Raw genomic sequence first — 26804 nt, 5'->3', positions numbered from 1 at the left:
GTCAAACCTCCATATGACCAAGTGTTTCTAGAATAACCTAATCCCTTTCGAGTAGTATTGTTAGTATAGTTGTCCGAGCAATGTGAGCAAAGCAGTGTGAGCAGTGTGGTCAGCAGTGAGAGCAGCGAGCAGTGAATAGTGTGAGAGCAGGGAGCTTTTATGCAGCAGAAGTATTGAGCAACGAGCAAGGAGCAGCGATAACCTGAACAGCAGGGAGTAGTGCGAAGTAATCTTGGCATTTTATAGACCTACATATTTCTCAAAACAGGTTGGACGACAAATGCATTCAAACATGACAAAGGAACAAGAAATTTCAGAACATGTGGAGACAAATGATTTAGGACAAGTGAAAATTGCCTCATCCGCCAAAGCTGGGAAGTGGGTTTGGGTCAATGCCAAACAATATCGGAGCATTTTAAAATGAAGAATAACCCGTCTAAAATGGGAGCAAACAAGGAAGAAACGGTCTAAAAAGAAAAGTACTCGAGCCCTTCGCAAAAAGCACTCAAACAAGTCTCCTCTACAAGCACGTGGCAACAAGAAGTCCAGAGGAAAATTCATTGATGATTCTGCCTTATATATTCCCACATCCACACCTCTCACCTAGTCATCTGATCTTTATGTGAAAGAATTGTTAAATGCAAAACAAAGGTTGGAAGTTTTAGAAGCTAAAGGGCATGAAAGAGATCATAAAATTCATATAATACAGTTGAGAACAAGGCTTTATCATAAAGCAATAAAGTTTTAAAAGAACAAGTGGCATTGCTACAGGAAGCTCTCCTAATAGGCAACGCATGAAGGCAGATGTGCAAAACATAAAGAAATCTGTAATGGAAAGTACAAATGTGGTGAATGTGAAATCATCCCAAGATAAAGGGAAAATGATTGCCCAAATAAAAAACCATGAAGAGAACGTAAAAGAAGAAAATAAAGGAGATTCCAACAAAGTTTCCAAAACTTGGGCTCAATTTATTAGCAATTCTGCTAATAAAAAAGGAGAAACAAATATTCAGGTTGACAACATGCAAGATAGTGAAGGCAAGGAAAGACAAAATAGGGCAACAAACATAATTATTAAAGGGGTGAAAGACTATGGGAAAAATGAATGTACGCTTGACCTTGCAAGAGACTTCTTGAAAGACAAGTTGTTATGGAAAAGACAAATATGCCAAGCATGGAGGGTGGGTAAGTTTAACGAGGAGAGAGCCAGGCCCGTGAAAGTCATTATGCCTAGCTTGTGTGATAAATATATCATTCTAAGCAAAAAAACATCTCTTGAGGGGTTCTCGTTTTTTCCTAGAAGAAGATTTAACTGTAAAACAACAAGAGGAAAGAAGGGAGGAAATTTTAAAGGTTAGGACAACAAGAGATGAAGGCAAGAGAGCATGGATTTATAAAGGAAAAGTTGTGACAGAGCTATTTGGACCTCCTTCCAAAATAGAGCAGCAAGATGGTAATAAAGAAGAGGCAACAAATTCTTCAACAAGAAATCAGAAAGCAAGGTCAGTATGGGAAAGCAGGGACAAAGATTCAAATGTGAGTCTTGCATGTCAAAATAAATAGCAATCAAGTCATACCCAGGTTTCCTTAATATTACTTTGTTGGAACTGTAGAGGTTACCCATGGAGATGAGGACTTGGGTGAGGGCATATTGCGAAAGATAGAGACATAAGTTGCCTCATAAAAACACATGAGCATGAAGGGCACAAGACACCTCTGTTTGAAGGATATTGGAACATGGCAGTGTGGAACAAGGCAGCAGGGAATGGCAAAGGACACGGGGGTATCATGGTTTTAGTAAGGGAGAAAGAAGGTCGTCTCGTTCAGTTAGAAAAAGAAGACTCAAATAAGCAATTCATTTGGTTCAAAATATCAGAAAATGGAAACCACATCAAAATTGCAACATGTTATTTTGCGTCGCAGGTTTTAAAAATCTACAAAGGTAGAGGGCTTGACCACAAAGATCCGTTTGCATCCTTAAAAGCAGACATTGCAACATATTCGCAACTAGGTGAAGTCCTTATAGTGGTTGATTTCAATGTTAGAACTGCAAGTGAGCAAGCTAGCATTCTTTGTTGTAAAGATGATTGTGACCCTATTTGGCTTATAGAAGAAAGTAATCATCAGTGGGGAAGAATTTCAGAGGACAAGGGCTGCAATCTCTTTGGTGAACAATTGCTTACTCTATGTGGGACCTTTGATTTAGTCATTTGTAGTGGCTTGACTATATGGGTAAAGTCCAGTAACTTCACTTACAATAATTACAATGGAGCAAGTGTGGTAGATTATGTAATTTGCTCGCATGGTTTGTGTGAGAAAATGGAGGACGTTTTGATTGGAGATCAGTTGTGGGACTTGAAATCAGATCACAAGCCAATTTATTTATGTTTCTCTTGGATTGGAAAAAACAATTAGAGTAAAAAATTTAGCATGTCCAACAAAATCTCCCATAGGGCAGAATTCTTTTGACCCCTGAAAATTGTAATAGCTTCAAAATGAAGCTAGAGAGGCTCTTCGAGAAGGAGAAAATTACAATTCACACCCTTAGTATTCATGAATTAACACATTTAATTCAATGTGCACTTGCAAAGTGCAAAAGAGCAAAACTTAAGAAGTCTAAAACAAATTGCTTTCCGGTTAATGCTTGGTTTGACGAGGAATGCAAAATTGGAAATAATATTACAGCTTCTAAATGGTTTGACTATGCAAGACAGCTCTATGCGCAGGTTCCCAACGTTGACCCTCCCCCCTTGGTCAACACTGATATTAAACTCTTCACGGTACAAGAGGTAGAGATGGGTATCAAGAAGTTGGGTGTTGGAAGCAAAAGACTTAGCTAAAATCCAAGCAGAATATCTAAATTGGGGCTCATATATTCTTGCACCTCACATTACATAAATCTTCAACATCATGCAACAAGGGCTCCCCACAAATTGGACAACTAGTCTGGCAATACCTCTTTTCAAGAGCGGCGACGTCAATAAACCCTCCAATTATAGGACCATCATGATAAACCCTTTGTTTGCAAAGATATTTGGAAGCATGCTAGAAAACAAAATTAGCAAGTGGGCAAAAGAAAGAGATAAGTGTGCTAAAGGGCAAGCAGGTTTTAGACCTAAACATGCCACAGTTGATCATTGAATAACTTTAAGGTACATCATTGAAAAAGTTTGGGAGAAAAAGGAAGAAGTATTTTGTTGCTTTGTTGATTTCAGAAAAGCGTTTGACTTGGTTCCAAGGGATAAGCTTTGACACAGAATGGAGGAACTTGGAGTTCCTAAACATTTGAGAGCAATTGTGCATAGGTTGTATGAAGAGGTGAAAGTAAAAATTAGAACTTCAATAGGCATTTTTGAAAGTTTTAGAAGCAATATCGGGGTGAAGCAAGGTTGCCCACTGTCTCCTACCCTTTTTGGTTTATATATCGACAAACTTGAGGAGTGGTTAAATTCGCAAGGGAGTGATGGTATCTATTTGGGAAAATTTGTTATAAGGATTTTTTTGTATGTAGATGACCTTATTTTGATTGCTAAATCGACTCTTGGTTTGCAAGAACACTTACTATCCCTTGAGAATTTTTGTAGAAGTGTGGGGATGCAAGTCAATATCAACAAAACGAAAGTAGTGGTCTTCTCTAAGAAAAGAAAACATAACCAGCATAAGTTCTACTTTGAAGGAAACATTTTGGAAGAAATTGTGGATTCTAAATACCTTGGAATTGACTTCAACAAAAATCTAAGTTGGAATGGTTGTAGAAAGAAAAGAACTTTGGGGGGTTGGAAAACATTTTATGCTTTTCAAAATAGGTGTAGAGAGGCAGAGTTATGGGACTGGAAAACCACTCAAACTCTTTTTGGGCTTCTAGTGATTTTGGTGATTCTCTATGGTTGTGAACTATGAGCCAGTAGTACATCCGACATGCAGTGGAGACAAATTGGGAAAATTCATAAGCGTTTGATTACAAACAAATTTAAGATTAAAAGTGCAGTTCCTTATGATATATTGTTAAGTGAAACAGGGACTGCTCCTATTGAAGCAATTGTTATGTTGCGAGTCATAAGGTATTTAAAAAAAATTGAGCAAATGGAAGATGGTAGATGGCCTAAGGTTCTCTTTAATGATAGATTATGCAAGAGAAAAACAACTTGGATGTAGCGAAATAACAAATGGTTTAGTAAATGGGCTATTTGCTTGAATGTGTGTCCCATAAACAACAAAGAGATAAAAGCTTTTGTTATGGATAAGTTCCATAAGCGTACTTGGGATAAGGAGCTAGGAAGAAAGAAAATTACTATATTGAAGTGTTTAATCCCACTCATAGTGATCAACCAAAAACATACATAGAGGCCAATATCTCTTGGAGAGCCAAAATTCTTCTTGCTCAGTTAAGAACTAATTCTCATCAACTTCGTTGTGAAACAGGGTGCTAGAAAAGGCCAAAGGAAGTGTGGGAGGAAAGAGTATGCATTTTTTTTCTTCCGAAAAAGTGGAATCAGAAAAACATTTCATTTTAGAATGTGAGGCCTTCAAAGACAACAAGGAAAGTTATGCAGATATGCTCGCAGCTAGCTCTTGGGATAATATGTTTAGCGAGGGGTTTGTCGAAAATCTGGGAGCATTTATTTTGAAGCCTCACAGAAAAAGGGGCAAATACATCAAGCAGATGAAGAAGCAATTTGTCCCATAGGCTATCTTTAGCCTCGTGGAGGTTAAAATAATTTCTTTCCTTTTTCTTCCTTTAATTGTGATTTTTTGTTGTTTAAAATATATATTTTTAATGCATAAATGAATCCAATGTCCTACAAATCCCTTAAACCACTTAAATTTTATAGATTAAATAATTTAAATTCAAGTTTTCAAAAATATCTCCCAAATTTTCATTAAAATTAACAAGGGAATATACCTTCAAAAGTATCATTTCATCTATTAGTTAAACTACATACAATTAAACTATACAAATATTTTATAATTTATGTATTCTTTTAATTACGCCGTAAGGTGTTCCCTTTGAAAACAACTCTCTCAATTGCCACGGTGTACCTATCTAGACCATCAAATCAAATGTTGGACGATTGAAATGTTTTAGGTCATTAGATCTATTGTCTCCTCCATTTACACATAACTACCTAACTCATTCACTGAACCATACAAATCTCTCTTTCACTTAGTTATGAAATATGACCCTCTCTTTATCCGAAAGTGTTAAGTGCTTTCATGTGTCTGGATTTGGAAAAAAATCCATGTGTGAACATTATAGCCAATACGTTTAATTCCCCACTCGGTGATGGAGAGGAAGTTGTTGGTGTGGGCACGGTTGGATCTTCATAGGAGACCATGTTGGCAGGCCTTGCATTCAAATGCAAATGACAGAACAAGCGCAAGGCTGAAGGGAAGTCGTATGACAAGCCAAACATTGTGACAGGTGCAAATCTCCGGGTAATATTAATAATCTCCATATATAGATACCTTCTATCACATTTCAATTAGCCCAAGCCCATCTAAATTATGATCTTATATCAACATTGATTGCGTATATCAATTAGAAGCCCAAATTCATGGATGTTGTATATTAGTTAGATTAAAATCAAATCCATCTTGATTCTGGTTTAATATGAATCTTAACCTTAAAGTGAGCTTGATGAAGTTGAGGTTATATATCTATACTTCATAATCTATGCAAATATAATCAGGGCTCTTTGTATTTCGCCAAACGCTGAAAAATTTAGATGGGTTTGACCTAGAAATATTCAATGCACCTAGTATTGTAGAGTGTATTGGTGATGGATCGACCACCCTAGATTACACCTCATTTTACTTTGCAAATGTAGGGAAAATTGGGAATTTTTGCTTAGATTTGACAATTTTATTTACATAGGACCATGTGCAACTATTACAGGTGTGATGGGAGAAATTTGCTCGTTGTGTTGAAGTAGAGCTTAAGGAAGTTAAATTGAGGAATGATTACTATATTATTGATCGTGTTAAGGCTGTTGAAATGGTGGACGAGAACACTATTTGTGTGGCAGCCATATTGGGTTCCACTTACAATGGAGAGTTCAAAGATGTCAAGTTGTTGAATGATCTTCTCATCCAGAAAAACAAGGAAACAGGGTGAGTCTTCAAATCTCCTTAGATTTTTCAATGTCGTTATAATCTAGAACGGGTTTAATAAACAATTATATCCTAACAATCTTAAGGAATATTATATCCATCTAAGCCATGGTAATCTAGGATACTCTCGGCATGGGGTTGAAGATTTTTATGTGCTAATTTGGGGTATTTCTTGCAGCACGTTCTCTTCATCCAATCATGTGTGACATAGACTTCATTGATTTAAACCATAATGGTGTGATTGTGTGTTGTGGGTTTAAATGAACTCTGGTCTTTTCCATTGATTGTGTGTGGGTTTGCATGTGGGACATGCCCATACATGTGTACGCGGCGAGCAACAGATTTATTGCACCGTTCGTTTACCCTAATTTGGAATGGGGTTTTCGACTTCCACTGGTGAAGAGCATAAACGTCAATGGGCACAAGTATGATCTTGTCTATGCCAGAATCGATGGGTTATCTGGAGATCAAAGCAAGATCTCCCCGAGGAGCTCATCTTTCACATCAACTATTTGGGCGTCAATCAACCTACCTTCATCCACAATTTCTCCAAAGGTATAATTAATTTTTATTACCAGGAAGACCTTGATTTATATTGTAGGTTTTATTTGGGGAAAGTATCTTTGAATTAAAGCCTTTGATCTTGTAACCTTGCAGGAGACAGCTAAATAATTGTGTAATATTACCAACTCATACGTCTAAGGTTTGAGGTTTACTGCCACGTCTCAAACTTTTATTTTAGTTGTAATCCCTTTGAATGTACAATATGTGACAGGTTTTCAATTGTTTGAACAGGGCTACCAGAATATCATGGGAAAATGTGGGGCAAACCCAAAGGCTATGGCAGATGGTCTTGTGAGGACCTGATGGTTCAACATTCTGTTGAAGGAGATCGGTGTCCCTCTAGTGGAGTTTTTGCTAAAGGACAGTCATAAGCATGATGAGTATGAGATTTATGATCACCTGAGAAGGTTTGATTGGATCGTGTCGCCGTACACCATGGCTCCCGACACACAAGAGGTGGAGCTTTTGCGTGTGGTGGTTCGTGAAGATTTCAACTAGATCTTGGCAGAACGACTTGTTCATGACATCGAGAAGGTGTCGCATGAACTTGACACACTTCCTTCAAAGATAGTGAGGGAAGTAACTATGTCTCTGGTTGATGGCCATCCAGAGCTCAAAGAAGTCAAACACCTAGGTATAGATGTTACCAAGTTCAAGTCCTCTATTGTGTTCAATGAAATCATTAACTCCCACAAGGTTGTAAAGACATGGAAGAAATTTGTTGCGCATAAGGCCAATCATATTTGCTGAGGAGCCCCATTCAAATGGATAAAAGTTTGAAGTTATTAAATTATTTTTTGTTTTGTTGTGCTCGTGGTCGTTGCACGATGCATGTCGAAACTATTACCATTATTTTAATTCCATTCAACCTGTAGATGTCTTTGTATATGAGAGATTTGTCAAAGGCGAGTTTATTGGTGGCTTGCACGACTTTTGTAGCTCTCATAATGAAATGAGATGGAATGAAATTTTAACGTCCACGAGACTAGATATAGTCTATGGGACCATTAGCTTCCCTGCTTTTTTCCTTTTGCAATTCAATCCTCTTATTAATCATATTAATGATGAGCTGACTCAACCTTCTAACAATCGCCTCACTGAAAAGACAATGCCAAGGAACCGATGCTAACATATTTTTGTAACTGTTTATGATGTCTCTGAAAGCATCACATTCCAAAATGTAATGTTTTTCTGATTCCAATGCCCCAGAAATGCAAAAAGTACACACCCTTTCTTCCCAAGCTTCTTTAGGTCTTTTCCACCAACTTGTTTCGCACCATAGCTGATGCGAGTTAGTTCTGAATGGAGCAATAAGAATCCTTTCTCTCCATGGAATGCCTGCTCCAATGTATTCTTTTTGTTGGTGATCACAAGTGGGGTTGAATTCTTGAACATAGTACTTCTTATTTATACCAAACTAGTTTCCCCATATACACTTACGAAACTTCTCCATAACAAAACTCTTTAAATCCTTGTTGTTTGTGGGACATGCATTGAGGTAAATATTTCAATTTTGCATCCAGTTGTTGTTTTGCCTCGTCCATGATTTATTTATTTCACTCATTCCTTCATTGAAGATAACTTTAGGCCATCTACCTTCTCCCATTTTCTCAATTATTTGTAGATACCTTATGAAACACACCATAGAAATTGCTTCGATGGAAGTTGCTCCTGTTTCACTCAACATTATCTCATAAGAAACCAAAAATTTTATTTTAAAATTGCTCATGATCAAGCATTTTTGGATTTTCTCAACTTGCTTCCATTTTTTAGACAGGGATGCTGCTAGCCCACAATTCACACACATATAATATCACTGGACAAACTAAGAGCCCAAAAAACACTTTAATTGTTTTCCAATCCCATAACTCTGCCTCTCTACATTTGTTTTGAAGAGCATATAATGCTTTCCACCCTCCTAAAATTATCTTCTTTCTGCAGTGCTCCCAATTAAGCTTGTTGTTGAAATCAATCCTGAGGTACTTGTATTCATTTACTTCTTCAAGAATGTTGCCTTCAAAGAAGAACGTATGCTAGCTCTGCTTCTTTTTATTTGAGAAAATCATTATTTTGGTCTTGTTGGTATTGACTTGCATCCCCATTACTTTACAAAAATGCTCAAGGACATATAGGTGCATCTGCAATCCCTGGGCTGATTTAGCAATCAATACAAGGTCATCAGCATATAAAAGAAGCTTTATCACAAACTCCCCCAACCGAACACCATCCCCACCTTGCAGATTTAGCCACTCTTCCAATTTATCAATATATAAACAAAAAAAGAGTAGGGGATAAAGGGCAACCTTACTTCACTCCGATGTCACTTCTAAAGCTTTCTGAAATGTCTGTTGAATTTCTAATTTTGACTTTCACCTCTTCATAAAGCCTATGGACAACAACTCCAAAGGAATTTCAAGTTCTTCCATTCTACTCCACAACTTATCTCTAAGGACCATGTATAATGCCTTTTTGAAGTCAACAAAGTAGAAAAATACTTCTTCTTTTCCCTCCCAAACATTTTCAATAATGTGTCTCAATGTGATACCATGATCTACTATAGAATGCTTCGGCCTAAAACCTGCTTGCCCTTTTGCCTTCTTTTCTTTGACTTCCGCCCACTCACTGATTCTATTTTCTACCATGCCGCTGAAGAGCTTTGTAAACAAGGGGTTGATCATAATGGTTCTATAGGTGGAAGGATTATTAATGTCTCCACTTTTATAAAGGGTTATTGCTATATTAGTTGTCCAATCTCTTGGGAATCCTTATCGAATGATGTTGTTGAATATTTCCATGATGTGCGGTGCAAGAATGTTCATTCCCCACTTTATATATTCTACTTGAAATTCAACCAAGTTCTTTGTCTTTCCTATTTTCAAATCCTTAATTCTTGTCTCTACTTCCTGTAAAGTGAAAACATTTGTAGTTGTGTTGATCTTGGGAGGAGGCTCCTCCTCTAATTCTTTCTCATAAATTTGTCTTGCATAGTCAAACCATTGATTGGTTGTCATATTATTTTGAATTTGCTTCTTCCTTTGTTGAAGCTCTTGCTAAAAAAGTTTGGGTTATTCTTGCCTAGATATATTAACTCTTCTTGCCTTGTTTGCATGAACTCATCTTTTATCCTTTTTACAATATGCTTATATAGCCTTACATTCATCTTCTCCTCACCTACCTTTTTCAAGGTTTTCCTTGCCATTTTGCATTCCTTATCAAACCAAACATTTACAGGAAAACAATTTGATTTATATTTCCTATTTTTTGCTCTTTTGCACTTCTCAAATGCACTCTGAATTATATTTGTTAACACATGACTATTAAGGCTTTGGGAACCACTCTTCCCCTTTTGAATTGATCTCTCCAACATTATTTTGAAGATAGTGCAATTTTCTTGTGTTAGAAGAATTTTGCCTCTTGATATCGATTGTCGAGAACATTAGGTTTTCCTCCTATGTTGTCTTTCTTCTAACCAAGATAGCTTTATATAAATTGGGTTATGGTCTGATTTTAAGTCTCACATATGCTCTCCAATCTTAACTTCATCTATCCTTTCTATCAAGTTTTGTGAACAAATAACGTAGTCAATAACACTTGCCCTATTGTATGTGTTGCAAGTGAACTCCCCATACCTTTTCCATTTATCTAGACCATTGCAGATAATTAAGTTTTAAGCACCACACAACGTGAGCAACTCCTCTCCAAAATGATTGCTAACTTTGTCATCTTCTAAACATCTCAACCATTGGGGATTCTCCTCTTCAATGACCCAGATAGATTGTGATCCTCTTTGCAACAAAGCATACTAGCTTATTGATTTATTGTTCTAGCATTGAAATATCCCACAAAAAGAAATTCTAGCTACTGAGAATATACAACAATATCTTGATTTAAAACTGCATATGGGTCTTTGCTACCTATCCCCTTAAATGTTGCAATTCTTACGTGGTTCTCATTCACTGTTATTTTGTACCATAAATATTGTTTATTTGAATCTTCTTTCACAAACTGTATGTGACAATCTTCTTTTTCTGTCACTAAAACTAGTATTCCTCCATACCCTTTTCCATTTTATGTTGCCTCGTTCCAAACTGCTAATTTAAAATAACCATCAAACGAAGGAGTTTTACAACCATCATGTTCATGAGTTTCTGTAAGACAAATTATGTCTCTACCTTCTGCAATAGACCCTTTCCCAAGTCCCCTCATCCAAGGGTAACCTCTACATTTCCAACAAACTAGACTTAGGTAGCCCTTGGTAGGATTTGATTGCTACGCGGCTTGGCACACAAGACTCAACTTTGAGTCTTCACCCATTTTCATCCATGTTGATCATGTTGTTTTCCTCCTTATTATAGAATTAACTATTTTTTCTTTATTACCAAATTGTTGCCCTGCTTTGTCATGAGGCCCAAACATTGCAATAACCACTTCACCATTGTACAACCATGTTCTTTTCCCTTCGTTTCTTGTTGCTCTAATTTTCTCCACTTCTTCTCTGCTCCCCTCTTCTTGTTTTCTAGTTAGATCTTCACCTAAGAAGAAGTGTGATCATTTTAAGAGTTTCTTTTTGCTTAAGAGATAATGTTTGTCTTTCACACTTGTTATGATGACTTTTATGGGTCGAGGCCTCTCTTCACATATTTTTTCCACCCTTCTTGCTTGACAAATTTGCCCTCTCCAATGTAATTTCTCTTTCAAAAAGTTTGTTGTCAAATTGAGAGTGTTTTCATTCTTTCCATAGTCTCTTATTCCTCTTATAATAAAGTTTGTTTCCCTATCTTTTTTTGTCTTTGTATTATTTTTCTTACTTACATTTTTTTTTTCCATCCTTATGTAACCATTAGTGTCCTCAGCACTCGTTTTGATTTCTTTTGAAATGTTTGTCCTCTTGATCTCTTTTACCTCTTTTTTGGAAATGACTACCTTCATGAGGATTCTTTTCCTCATTAGAATATTTCAGGGCGATTTCTGTGTTTGAAAGATAGTAATGTCACATCTAAGTACCAATTTAACCGACCCTTGAGTATGATTGATAAGGTATGTCATGAAAAATTGTCCCTTTAATATTTATTTGTAAACATGATCTCTTCACCAAAAACAAGACGCGTCTCTCCTCTATAACAACAATAAGCGGTGAATATGATTTTCTCATTAAAATGCAAGATCCCTTTTGCTATTATTATTAGTTTTTAATAATAATATTATATTTCAATCTTACAAATTTATCTATGGTGTATTAAAAAATAATAATATTGTAAAGTATAACAAGTAATATTGTATTATACATGTTATATAATTGTCGTTGATTGTTTATTATAATATAATGTGCAAACTTATATGCTATAAAGTTTGTATATTGTAATTTGGGTCAAAATATTTTGGTTTTTAATTCATTTGTAAATTTTTGAAAATAATTTCAAAATCTATTAAAGTTTTGGTCAAATTAAATATTAAACTTATTTTTATAGAAATTGAAAATTATCTTTTGAATTTTTAAAATTTGAATTTCTAATTTTTTATTTGTGTATGCCTATTTTTATTTGGTTTACAATCGTTTTTTTTTTTTTCTTTAAAGGAAGTATTTTATTGATTTTTTTTTTCAAATTTATAAAATTTTCCATAATTAATATTTTCTTTTCCAAAAAACACAATTGTTTGTAGGATGAACCTTGAGACGAGACAATGATTGTCTTTTTAATTTTTTATATAAATGATGAAAAATGAAAATATGATACAACCAAGGAAGAAGAGGAGCTTATTGGGGAAGGGGCAAAGATTCTATGAAATTTTAATGATATGGCCTAGAGGTATCATGTCTTATAAGTTCCCTAGGTCTGTAAGGTAAGGGCCTTTTCTGCATTTTCAACACTTTCACCATTCAAGGGTTCATTAGGAACTTGTAATTGTTATGTTGAGTTGTATTTTAGAATTCAAATTTCCTCACAAGATGCATAGAAATGTTGTCATGACTAAAATTAAATTTATGATTTGAATATCTTGCTTTCAACAACAATCATCTAATTTTCATGTTGTGTTTCACAACTATAATTCATGCACTCTTTCTTACTTTTAAGTTGTTGATTGGAGATATTTAAAAAATGGAACATGTTGGTCATTGTCTCATTCTTTCTTCATGTAGATTGTTATGTTTGGCAATAAGAAACAACATTAAGAAGCCAAAATACCATCTATATTAACTTTATAATGATTCCCATTTTTCCACATGAAAAAAGGTGTTCATGCACCATTATCATCATAAGTTTGAACAACTGCAGGGGTTCATTGGCCCTAAAATTCATTTCAAGTAGGCAAAACTAAGGGATTTTGGTTATATCATGTGAATTCCAGTCTTGTACTGAAGTTTTCTATTTGTTGCTAATGATGTCTAGAGGAGATTTTTGTTTTAAATTATCACTAAGATTGTACAATGTTGAAATGTCATTTAATCAGATAATATTTCATATTGTAGTATAGAAGGTTGTTACAAAAAGAGATATATCAGAGTTAATGGGTCTTTTGCAAAGGGAAGGTGATATTGCTAAGATCATAAGGGCATTCAAAGATAGATTCCTTGATACATCCAAACATTTTATGTATTTTTTTCTATGCTAGATTTTATTTTCATGTGTGAAGGAATTATTGTAGAGGGAGCAACACATCATTTGGATCCTTGACTTCAACACAAAATTGAATCAGTGGATGTGACTATATTATTGTTGCAAAGGATATATGAACTTACAAATGGCATGAAAGAACCCTGCTTTATAATAGATTTATAATGCAATATATGAGGTTGGGGGTGGATGGAGATATTATATAAGATATAAAAATATTTTATTGCATAATATCTCCCCCAACCCCTTTGTAAATGCTTGTGCAAATATATTAGACACTATGAAGTAGCTAATTTATTTGAGCAATGCTAATAGGAAGAAATAATCAAGGATTTGATTGAGCTTGAGTTGAGCTTGAGTTGGTCATAACAGGGAGAAAAAAATTATATGAAGACTTAAATTAGGGTATGTATCACTGTGGTTTTGGGCATATGATAGTCCAACTAGAGCACTCATGGACTGAAGGCAAAAACTAATTTTGCATTGGATCCCCCCTTCGATGATAGGAGTACCAATTTAATTAAGAAGCATTGTAGAGTGTTAGAGCAGTCCTCACTGTAACACTAATTGTGACACAAGGCATACGATTGATCTAAGTATTTCCTGCTAGGAGTTTGGCAGGAAAAGCACTACACCATACTTAGAAGAGAAGATCCCCATTATATCAAAGAAAAATAAGACCTTGAAGAGGAGTTATCCACTAGACAAGGTATTCACATAGAGCATTCGTTGTGGCCTGGTAATTATTTACATCATACAGAGTAGTGTATGTATGTGGCCACATATATTAACTGATCTGATTGAGAAAATTAGTTTTGCTGTGCTAAATTCTTTTTTTTCAGAATATGTTAACTGTGCTTAAGGATTCATGAGATTATTTGCAATTTTAAAAACATGAGTTTTAGAGTGCTTTTATGTGCAAATTAACATAAACAAATGATTGAACAACAACTTATAACAGACATAAACATCACCATAAACAGTATCACAACAACACATGATGAAGGATTTCACCCCTCCTAGGCTACGTCTCCTTGGTCCAGCTTCCAATGGTTTGACCCTCTTTATTATGCTCAAAAGTGTGAATACATCAGTTTACAATGCTCAGAAAGCTCTGAAACCTGTTCCAATGGCTCCAAAATGCCCAAAAATACCTGCGTAGCCTCTTTATGCTCATGATTTGGTAAAAAAATCATCAAGTTATGATTTCCCCAAGTTTTGCTGTTATTCGGTCTACAAACTACCCAAAATCCGGCACCATCCTACAAATTTGCCCCAAAACACTCTAACAGAGTGACAATTTCACTCGAGCAAAATCGTCGAACACTTTAAATGTCCGCTAATGCCTTAAATCCGAAAATTGTGGCCATATGGGGGCCACATGCCCGGGGCTAAGGCCAACGGCCCACCCCTGCCGGTCGGGCCCTTGCTCCCCCTTCGTTGGTGGTCGAATGCATGTGGCATGTCCAAGGGCTGATGCCCGTGGGTTGGCCCCTCCCTTGATTGGCCCGCACATATATTTTAAATATACGTAAAGAACTATATATATTACGTTCTAATGCAATGGCGTATTGGTGGAGGCTTTGGACTTGTGTTGTGAGGTCACGGGTTCGACCCACGCTATTGCTTCCCGGAGTTCGACCCAATATTTTGTTGGCCCCTGGGCTTCCACGTGGCGGCCTCTAGTTGGGCCACATGTAAGCCCATGGTTGGCCACCAACCAACCATTAAAAATCTGCTAAATGCACCCATGAGAACATGCCACTTGGCATAATACGATTCAACGGAGTATATTGACCAGTCAACCTGCCACATAGAACTGCCCAATCAACACCACGTCAGCAGTACAGATTGTTGACTACGGTGTCAATTTTTTACAAAATTCACATGTTTGGGAAAGTGAACAAAACATGATTATGGGAGCATAAGGTGTCCATTTTGCGCGAAATGAATTGTGCCAAATTCAGGATGACGAGAACTACGCGGTCGTTCAGGGTCCACATCAATATGACAACTTTGAATTTTGAGCTATTTTTTAAGAACCTAATTATTCCTCCCCACTGGAAGCCTTTTGCACCCCAAAATAACACTTTCAGTTGTCCAACAAGTGAGGGTACAGTTCCATCACCTTTCCAATCTCGATCCATTCAACACCGTGATCCAGGTGGATATTGGTGGCCACCTGCCAAGTCCACTTGGACCCCCACCATTGTTTCTTTTAGCTTTTCAGTTTCCTTAATTGTAGCATAGTTTACTATTTTTAGCAGTTTTTCGGGTCCTAAACTTCTGGAGCCATTTTAAGGCCCTAAACGATGTTTTTTGGGAAAACTGGGAACAACATAGGTCCATCGACCAATGTTTCTCTTCCCAAAGTGGTAGTTCTCAGATAGATATTTCTAACGAGATATTGTGCGCGTCAAACAGAAATCATATGCCAAAGTTACGACCCCAGGAAGTTGATGTACCAATTTACCCAAATGGGGCCCATAGTTTGGCAGTTCATCTTCTAGAGTTAGGTTTTTGGATGTTTAGGGTTTTCTATTGTTTCTCAACAATAAATAGGCATTCGAGCATCATTGTAACACAGTTCAGAGGCATGTAGCCACCACATCTCTTCTCAGAGATAAGCTCCCATCACCCTAGCCGGTTTACTTCCATTGTTGTTTGTAAGCATACTCAGTATTTTACATTAATGAAATGAAGTATTATTTCCGCTGCATATCTGTGTTTATGGTTATCTCTGTAATTTGTTGCATTCCTATTTAAATCCGGATCAATGGTATCATAGCGGTTTGTTTTTTCTTTGTTTTTCTTTGCATGTCCCCAATGAGGTCAGGATATAAGGAGTTAGGGCTTGAACTGGTCGAACCTTTGCAAGACCAGCCTCAAAAATCTTGACGGCCTCCCATGGCGGATGAAAAGAAAGACGAGGGGGCAGGAGATCCTATCAAAATCTTGCTTGACAAAGCCATCAAGCGACAAAGGAATGCGATGATGGACAACTTTGCCCAGATCCTTCAGTGGCTACCCAGGGGCGACGCATCAGCTTCCAACATCTACTCTGGAAACGCCACATTGTTTAAGGTACAAGTTAATTTTGAAATCCCCATATTCGAGGGTCAGATAGACGCAAATGTCGTTGATAAATGGTTAAATCTGTTAGAGGGTTATTTTTCTGTTCATGATTTTTCTAGTCGGGAAAAGATTATTTTCACTCTTCTTAAAGCAACCCCCCACGTCAAGGACTGGTGGGAAACCTACTGTGAGCAGAAGGATGAAAGTACAGACTCACTATTTTCAGCCGCACCCACTTGGGATTCATTTCGGGATGCCATCAAGGAGCAGTACTACCTTGTCGAAAGTTATGAGGATCAATACATAAAGTGGACCACGTTGCGGCAGGGGAGGGACCAAGACATGCCAGAGTTTACCAATATTTTCCATACCCTTCACACAAAGTTGAGTATCAAAGATTCAGAGCAGCATTTGGTACTCAAATACCATGACTGCTTGTACAAGTACATCCAGGAAGAAATAGAATTCCTGAAAATCCCCTCGCTCAGCACAGCATACCGATATGCCATCAAAGTCGAGCAAAATTTTAAACAGAAGAAGCGAGACTTTGGATCTGCGAATCTGAAGCAAGGGAAAGGTGCCCCCAAACTCTAGAACAAAAGACAAAGCCAAGGTGAGGCGACCCAAGAAAACCTGCCAAAGCTGCAAGCAAAGAACAACGCCGTGAAGCTGAAAAAGGACATGGGAAAGTGATGTTAGTTCCATAAGAGCTCCACTCACAACACAAGTGAGTGTCAGGCCAAGCAGTCACTAGTGGCTGAGCTAAAGGTTTCAAAATCAGATGCATGTTCCGACTCTGAGTCAGAACTCGACAAGGGGAATGACAAACGGAAGCAGATTATCGATGCAGAGCCCAACATCACCGTTTCCACCACAAAGATCAGAAGGAGGAACCTGAAGATCCAAAGGAAGAGGATCGTATCTTCCACTCCCAGATGTGGGTAAAGGGCTCCCCGCTATAGATTATTGTCGACAGTGGGAGTCAAAAGAACCTCATTTCGGCAGAGGTTGTGAAGCAGTTGGGCTTACGGACCACAACACACCCACAACCGTACACCATTGGGTGGCTTCACCAAGGACGAGATCTTCGCGTGAACCAACAGTGTTGCCTTCCATACAACATCAAGCCCTTCACGGATGAGGTATTGTGTGACATTGCTCCCCTTGAAGTTTGTGATGTATTATTAGGACAATCATACTTGTGGAAGCGACATGTTTTGTATGAATCAAGGCCCCGTGCCGTTATTGTTACTTTTGGAAATAAGTTGTACATGATACAGGAGGTAGCACCGCTTACCACCATCTCTTTGGTTACTACAAAACAATGCAGTAAGCTTATTTCCAAAACCGGGAAATTTGTTTTCCTGATGATACGCCCTCAAGGAAAGAAGAAGACGGTGGCCACGACCTCCAGACAAGGCCCCTCTGCACGACAACTACAGATGGACAAGGTCATGGAGGAGTACGAGGACATCTTCACCTCCCCCGCAAGGGTTCCTCTGCACTGCCAGGTCAAGCACTCCATCGACCTAACCCAAGGTGCTCCACTGCCCAATGGATCAATCTATTGGCACTCCATTCTGGAGAACGATGAAATCAAGAGGCAGATTCAAGAGCTGCTGCATAAAGGTCACATCCATCCGAGTTCATCGTCCTGTGGAAACCCGATCGTGTTGGTACAGAAGAAGGATGGGGCTTGGAGACTCTGTATTGACTATCGGGCACTAAACAAGATCACTGTCCGTAATAGGTACCCGATCCCATGGATTGATGACCTCCTGGACCAACTGAAGGGGGAAAAATATTTCAGCAAGATTGATTTGAAGTCAGGATATCACCAGGTACCAATCGAACCCTCCGATGTGTGGAAGACTGCCTTCAAAGCCAAGGAGGGCCTTTTCGAATGTGCGGTTATGCCTTTCGGATTGACCAATGCTCCTACAACCTTCATGAGGCTAATGGATGACATCTTGCGGCCATTCACCAACTCATTTGTAGTGGTATACTTGGATGACATCCTGATCTTCAGCCAGAGTTGGGAAGAGCACCTCCACCACATCCAATAGGTTCTCCAAACACTACGGCAACACAAGTTATGTGCCAATTTGGAGAAATGCATTTTTGGCATGACCCAGATTCAGTATTTGGGATACATTATTAATGAACAGGGGGCACATGTGGATCCGACCAATATCCAAGTCATTCATGATTGGCCATCTCCAACCACTCTGACAGAGCTCCGCAGCTTTCTAAGTCTTTCCAACTTCTACCGCATGTTCTTGTTGGGATTTTCTCATATCACTTTGCCCTTGAGTCAAGTCACCAAGGGAGGAGCGAAAGTAAAATTCTTCTGGTCTAAATCTCAACAGAAGGCATTCACAGAGTTGAAAGATCGCCTCTACATGGCACCAGTGCTCGCATTACCAGACTTGCAACAACCATTTGAGGTTGAGACAGATGCCTCTGACTATGCTATTGGGGCAGTCCTTACTCAACAGGGGCATCCAGTGGCATATCACAGTGGGACACTTTCAGACACAGTCAGAAAGTATCCCACTTATGACAAAGAGATGTATTCCATTGTGCAGGTCTGAAAGTATCCCACTTATGACAAAGAGATGTATTCCATTGTGCAGGCCTGCCGACAATGGAAGTATTACATTTTGGGGAAGGAAATGGTCATCCACACAGACCACCGATCCCTGAAGTTCATACAGACCTAAGAGAAATTGCAGAATGGTCGACATCAAAAGTGGTCCACATACCTGCAACAGTTCCATTTGAATATCAAGTATAAGAAGGGCATCACCAATAATGTTGCAGATTGCCTTAGTCGACCACCGATGATGGCGTTAACCACTGTGCTCAACTCTTATGGGCACGAGACTTCTGATTGGCCACTTCTCTGCAAAAGCGACCCAAAATTCGGCCACACATACTAGACACTCTTGGAGGGTTAGCATGTTCCAGATATTCACCTCCAGGATGCCCTGTTATGCCACCTAGGTCACCTTTGTGTTCCTTCAAGGAAGCGTGCCAAGATGATTTGGGAAGCACACTATAGTTAGGCTGTTGGGCATATCGAGAAAATAGTGGCAGTACTGCAAAAGTATTTCTATTGGCCGAATCTTCGACAGGATGTCGGGAAGTACATCAGATCATGCACTGCCTGCGCCATTGCCAAATCAACCATCAAGAAGCAAGGCCTCTATACCCCGCTACCTACCCCTAGTCGACCTTGGGAATCCATCTCCATGGACTACATGTCAGGCCTTCCTTCCACTAAGCTTGGAAAAGACTGTGTTTTTGTGGTCATCGACAAGTTCTCGAAGATGGACATTATGGCAGTCTGTAAGAAGAATATCACAGTAGAAGTCACTACCAAACTCTTCTTTGAACGAGTGTGGGTACATTTTGGGATCCCACAGTCTATCATCTCAAATCGTGACAACAGGTTCCTCAGTGCATTTTGGTCCAGTCTTTGTTCGATGTTGGACACCAAACTCACTAAGTCCACAACCTTCCATCCTCAAACTGATGCCCAGACATAGGTTGTCAACAGAATGATCATACACATTCTTTTCATGTACAACTCAAAGCATCCACGCACATGGGACGAGAGCCTCCCCTATGTTCAGCATAGCTACAACCAGGCTCTTCATAGCTCGACTGGCCACAACCCTTTTCGGGTGGTTTTGGGATTCCAGCCACTAAGTCCCATTGATGTGGCCATGCCATTTGCAGCTACTCACGATTCAGCTCATGTCCAATTTGAAACAGATAAGGAAACCAGCTTCATTGAGCACATTCAACATATTCGCTAGCAGGCCCATGACATTCTGGAGAAATCAAATGTCAAGTACAAGCAGCGACATGATCAACATCGAGTGCCACACAAGTTTCAAGTGGGCGACAAAGTCTGGTTGTATTTGCAAAAGGAACGCCTTACCGGAGCTTATTGGAAACTCAGACCACTTCGATATGGTCCTTACACCATTACCAAGGCCATGGGAGACAATGCATTTGAGCTCAGCATTCCCCCGTCACTTGGCCTGCACCTAGTGTTCAATGTGGACCGCCTTTGGCCATTCTTTCCACCATTACTAGACACATCCGACATTACAGAACAACTCACACCCATAGAATTAAATCCAAATTGCATGGAACAAGTTGCAATTGATCAGATCATGGACACACAGATCAAGCACACTCACCAACAGAATATCCAACTGTATCAAGTTGTCAAAGCAAGCCATCTCCTTCACTAGGGCAAGTGGCTCACCAGGGACCAAGTTCAGCAGAAGTTTCCTCGTCTCATGGAGGAACTCAACGCAATGGGGACCATTGCTTCCTAAGGGGGGAGGAATGATCCAGGTGGATATTGGTGGCCACTTGCCAAGTCCACTTGGACCCCCACCATTGTTTCTTTCAGCTTTTTAGTTTCCTTAATTGTAGCACAGTTTACTATTTTTAGCAGTTTTTCGGGTCCTGAACTTCCGAAGCCGTTTTAAGGCTCTAAACGACGTTTTTTGGGAAAACTGGAAGCAACATGGGTCCATGGACCGATGTTTCTCTTCCCAAAGTAGTAGTTCTCAGATATATCTTTCTAACGAGATATTGTGCGCATCAAACGAAGATCATATGCCAAATTTACGACCCTGGGAAATTGATGTACCAATTTACCCAAATAGGGCCCACAGTTTGGTGTTTCATCTTCTAGGTTTAGGTTTTTGGATGTTTAAGGTTTTTCATTGTTTCTCAACAATAAATAGGCCTTCGAGCCTCATTGTAACATAGTTCAGAGGCATGTAACTGCCACATCTCTTCTCAGAGATAAGCTACCATCGCCCTAGTTGGTTTATTTCCATTGTTGTTTGTAAGCATACTTCAGTATTTTACATTAATGAAATGGAGTATTATTTCCACTACATCTCTGTGTTTATGGTTATCTCTGTAATTTGTTGCATTCTTGTTTAAATTCGGATCACACCGACTTGGAATTTGTGATCTTCCCGATGTTTTTCGTGCCTTGATTTGTATTTGCCTTTGCTCTTTTCAAGTTGATCTTGCATTGTTTTATGTATCATTTGGAGTCATTCAATGAACTCCTTGGCTTTGTACATGTTACCATCAGTAGCAACATCCTTTTTACCAAAATGATACAACACATTATGATTCAAATGGTAAACAAATTCCTCTACTTGATTCCTTTGACTCAAGCTTGAATGTACATCTTAAAAGTATGTATTTTGTTAATCATAACTTTCATGCAAAACAAAATGATGCTTGAGGAAAGTAGTTACACAAACAATAGGCCTAGAAAGCATATTAAAAAATTTGTTGCTTATACCTTTCTTATTTATTTTGACCAAGTGGAATGGTAGAAGAAAACCCATCCAATGAAGGTGTCATTGTTGTTGCAACTTAATCATTGCACCATTGAAAATTTATGAATGAAATGAAATGGGCTTACCATGTTGCATAAGGACTGCGCCCATGGCATAGTTGCATACATCAACCTGAAACTCGAATGAATTTTTCAAGCCTAGAAGAGAAAGTATAAAGGTTGAACTGATATTTTGTTTTAAAGCATCAAATGGCTCTTGTTATTTTCCTCCCCACTAAAGACCTTTTGCACAACTGCCAAAGAATTCAAATGAGCTACAATAGAATAAAATTTAACAAAAATTTTCCTCCAACATTGGGCTGCTCCCAAAAAAACTCTTATCTTGAGCGTTGACCAAACCATAATGGCATCAATCTTAGAGAGGTCTAACTTCAACTGACCTTCTCCAATATTATGGCCAAAGTACATCAAAAAAGTTTTACCCAATTCATACTTTGACATCTTCAATAACAAATGTTCTTGACATACGACATCAAGTATTAATTTCTCACACATGACATGTTCATAATGAAATTTACTGAAAATGAAAATGTCATCCAAGTAGACTATCTTGTCTAGAAATGGCTTCAATACATCTTTTTTCATATGCATGAAAGTAGGAGCATGGCTAAGACCAAAAAGCATAACAAGACATTCAAACAAACCTTGTTTCGTTTTGAATTTTGTCTTCCATATGTATCATTCAACAACTCCACTTTGATGATAGCCACTTCTTGAGTCCCATTTAATGAAATGCTTTACATTCTTCTTAGGCACCAAATCAATAGGTTCACCGCATGGTGAAGGAGATAGTCAGATGATCCTTTTGTTCAACAACCCTTGGATTGCTTTGCTATTTTTGCACTTTCCCTTCTTGACATTTGGTGCATGTCAATGTTAGGAAGAAGACACTTTTGCTGCAATGGTATTTCATGTTGGATTCTCCTCTTGGGAGGAAATCCCTTTGCTTTCTGAAACACCTCATCATCATGGTTAACTACATCAACCAAATCAATTTTCAATTTTGAATTACAACCATCAAATGCTTCATAATCAACATCAATATTGGGTTTGATCATAAGAAGCACTATATTCTTGCTTTAATTCACTAGTCTTTTCATTTTCCATGCATTAATTAATGAAAGATTTAGTTTCTTGCGATGAGCTCTCACAATATACTCCACACCATCTTTGAACAAGTGGTACTTGTTTTCGTGACGATAGAAGATTGCTTTTCTATCATAGAGGTAAGGACTACCCCAAAAAAAATCTTGAAATATCAAGCGCACAACATCTAATTCAACTTCGTCAATGAAGTTTGTTGTGATTGCAAACGGAAGAATACATTTTCTTGTAACCTTTAAGTTTGTGTCCTTGCATATCCAACCCAATGGATATGGATTTGGATGTAAAATGGTTTCAAGATTAAGTTTCTTGACTAAATCATCAAATATCAAGTTGGCTTGAGACTTTCTATCAAATAGTGTGTCGATTTTTGTATGTTTTGAGATTACCCTCACATGAAATAATTCAATCCTTGTTTTTTCATTTGGAGCGTTAGTGTGACAATTTGATATACTAGTGCTAGCAATGGATTCTTTTCCTTTATACCCATGGCTATAATTTTAGTTTCATCACCCGAATCGGATCCCAAATCCTCTTGAATGATGGCAGTTGTATTTTCTTTTCTTTGTTGTTGAATTTCTTATGCCTCATCTCAGGATGAAGCTTCCAAAAATTAGCTTCATCGTGACCCTCTTTGGAACAATGTTTACATATTGTTTTCTCTCCTTCCTTTTTAATGGATGCATTTTCCTTTCCTTTGAAACCCTTTTCTTTTTCTTTACCCTTAAATGGATTTTTACTACCTTCTTCTGGAGTGTTTTTCCCTCTTGCCTCAGGATGAGTGGTTTGCACACACACCTCATCTAGATTATTGGGATTGAACATAAGGACAGTATGCCTAAGGTAACTGTGTAAACCCCCTATGTATTTCAACAACGTGTCTCATGATTGCAAATCTACACTTAACATTAGACATTTTTCTAAATTCTTGGGTGTAATCTTGCACATTTTGACCTTTAAGTTGTATGAAGTTCTGCTAATTCGTGATGGCTTTCTGCATATATTATAGAGGGTAGAATTGTCTTTTAATTGCAACAATGAAATCAGACCAAGAAATTGAGATCTTACTGTGCTTTTTAATATCTTCTTGTGTCTTTGATTCCCACCATACTGGCGCTGCACCCTCCAACCTCAAGGAAGTTAACTGAATCTTTATGTCATCCTCTTGAAGGTTTTGAATTCTGCAATATACCTCCAACTGACAAACCCAATTTTCAAGCTTCTCTACATTCACTTCACCATTATACATGGGCAGTTCAAATTTAACATAAAGTTTTAACAAAGGTGATTTACAAGTTCCTTTTGAGGTATGTTGATGAGTATGAATAAGGGTTGTATTAGTGGAAGATGATGAAGATGATTGTGAAAAGGAAGATGGTGGTGAGGGTGGAGGTTTATCTCCATTTCCATTACCTCCTCCTCTTGAAGAACCTTCTCCTTTGGGAGGCTTGGAGCTTTCACCCTGCAGTCTGGTATTCCTCTCTTCATAGAGGACCTTCACCATCTCTGCCATATCAAGGAAAGCCTTCTCATCCTCTGTCATGTTTGTAAGCTTTCCTTTATGTGACATGCTCACTGAAGCCTCAACTACAACTTGAGGAAGAACTAGTGGTGGATATTGTGGCAAACTTGCACTCCTTCTCCTTGACCCAACTTCAGGACTTTCAACCAACTTTCCTTCTCCTCTCTTGAGCTTCAACCTTGTAAGCATGACATTCACTTGCAAACAATTAAATCCGTCTTCCACAAAGAAACCCAAGAGCTCCAATACCAAACTTGATCTGACTGGGAAAATTAGTTTTGTTGTGCTAAATTCCTTTTCAGAATATGTTAAATGTGCTTAAGGATTCATGAGATTATTTGCAAGTTTAAAAACATGAGTTTTTGAATGCTTTTATGTAATTTTTATGTGAAAATTAACATAAACAAATAATTGAACAACAACTTATAACAGACATAAATATCACCATAAACAATATCACCGCAACACATGATGATGTTGAGATTGCAACAAGATGATGGAGCTTAGTGAAAAGAGTCGCCTTCACTAAGTGGGCCCACAGGCAAATTATGGCGCAAGTTCTATTTTTGATCACAGTGTGGGTGACCATAGTATGAGTGATCACAGTGTGGATGATCACAGTGTGGGTGACCACAGTGTGAGTGATCACAGTGTGAGTGATCAAAGTCTATTTTTAGACTGGCTGTTAAAAATAGAAAAGTCAAATATTATTGTCTCATAATAATATTTGGACTATAAACTTGATCTTATTCTCTTGGAGCACTTCAGGATGAGCTACGGATGTGGTACATGCAGATCCCAGAAGGAAATACGTGGTTACCTATGGGATGACTAATATTTGCATGCAGGACTTCAGTTAGAACTCAAGTGAGTTGAGTTTAGTGGACTGGAGGTGCAGTTGATGGAGTTGTGTTCAGTTTAGCTTTGTTAAACTGGTTGTATTTAGTCTAATTGGCAAATAGACAAGAGATGAGTTGGGTGAATTAGTTATTAATTAATTCACAAGTTATTAACTCATAATGCAACTATAGAATACATCAGTTAACTTAGTTTCATGTCAGTGCATGTTCAGTTCAGCAAGGACAGGTGTTAGAGGATCAGATTGCTATTAGTTGTGACTATAGTTGTGCATGATGATTTGCACAATCAGAGGGATTGAGTATGCCAATGAATTGGCCAATATCAAGAATTGTAACTTGTGCTCACGTCAAACATAGTGTGAGTGATTATTTGCAGGTGAAATACGAGATTGGTAAACCATTCTAATCAGTTCTTGAGCAGGTATTGAGCTGGAGAGGCAGGCAAGCAGTGGAATAGATTTGGAGATCAGATCTGAGCTGTATTGTGTGTAACAGGTGGAGCTGATACTGGATTGCTTGTGATAATCATTGTACTTTGTAATGTTACATGGTCTCAATAATTAATATATAGATAGTGCGGGGTTTTTAGCGAGATGCTTTCCCCGGGTTACATACTGTGTTAATGTGTGAATGCTCTTGATGTTTTATTGTTATTGATGCTGCTATATTGATGATCAACGTAGAGGAGCTTATGTATTGTGTATGTATTCCGCAATAGTACATGATCAGGATAATCTCCATTGAATATGTGTTAAATTATTCAAAATTTCTACATGGTATCGGAGCTGTTGATCATCAGATCTACTATTCAGGAAGTGTTTACATTCTATTTCTTCAGGCAGAGTCTGTAATCGGGCCAGGTAGCCTCTGGATTCATCCTTCCTTTGGAAGGTGAGATATCCGGTGAATGCCCATACAGTCAATCTCTGTACGAGAAATATTGTGTTCTCACGAATCTTAGATCCGAGGCGGTTGAGTTGGTTGCTGGTGGAATTCGAATTTGCAGCAGTGTTTTCTTGGTGACAACGCAACAATGTCTTTCAACGGATTGCGATTGGAGTATGCTCTTGAGGGCAGCTCAAACTATATTGCATGGAAGGACATGATGGAGGCAGTATTGGATGATAACGGGCTGAAGGAGTTCATAGATACGGATATCCCAAAGCCTACTGATGCTGCTGAGGCGGAAGTTTGGCAAAAGAAGACCGCAAAATGTCGAAGGATTCTGTGGAGGGAGTGAAGGATCACATTGTGTCCAGCCTCCATGGAAAGGCTAATCCATATTTGATGTGGAAATCATTAACAGAATTATTCCAAAGCAAGAGCGATCAGAGGAAGCTGGCACTCAAAGATAAACTCAGAAACATCAAATGCGACAAGGGTGACAGTATTCCCAAGTATCTCACGAAGTTCACTTAGTGTCGAGATGAGCTGGGAAGTGTGGGGGTTGTTGTCGATGATGAGGACTTGGTGAGCTTGGCTCTCCTTGGTCTTCCGAAGAGTTGGCATTCCTATCAGGACTCTGTCAATGGTCGGGAGAAATTGCC

The 26804-nt window shown here is 38.3% G+C and overlaps 1 pseudogene; it reads left to right on the top strand.

Moving 5' to 3' along the window:
* Positions 1 to 5238: 5238 nt before the first annotated feature.
* Positions 5239 to 7425, top strand: LOC149168600 (glutamate decarboxylase-like; annotated as a pseudogene).
* Positions 7426 to 26804: the final 19379 nt, after the last annotated feature.

The sequence above is a fragment of the Pinus tabuliformis genome, chromosome 4_2, assembly GCF_031772625.1.
Source record: "Pinus tabuliformis cultivar Carrire ecotype Pingquan chromosome 4_2, CPIR1, whole genome shotgun sequence".
Lineage (NCBI taxonomy): Eukaryota > Viridiplantae > Streptophyta > Pinopsida > Pinales > Pinaceae > Pinus > Pinus tabuliformis.
Note: the sequence above shows the minus strand (reverse complement) of the source record. Positions and strands in the feature narration are given on the sequence as shown.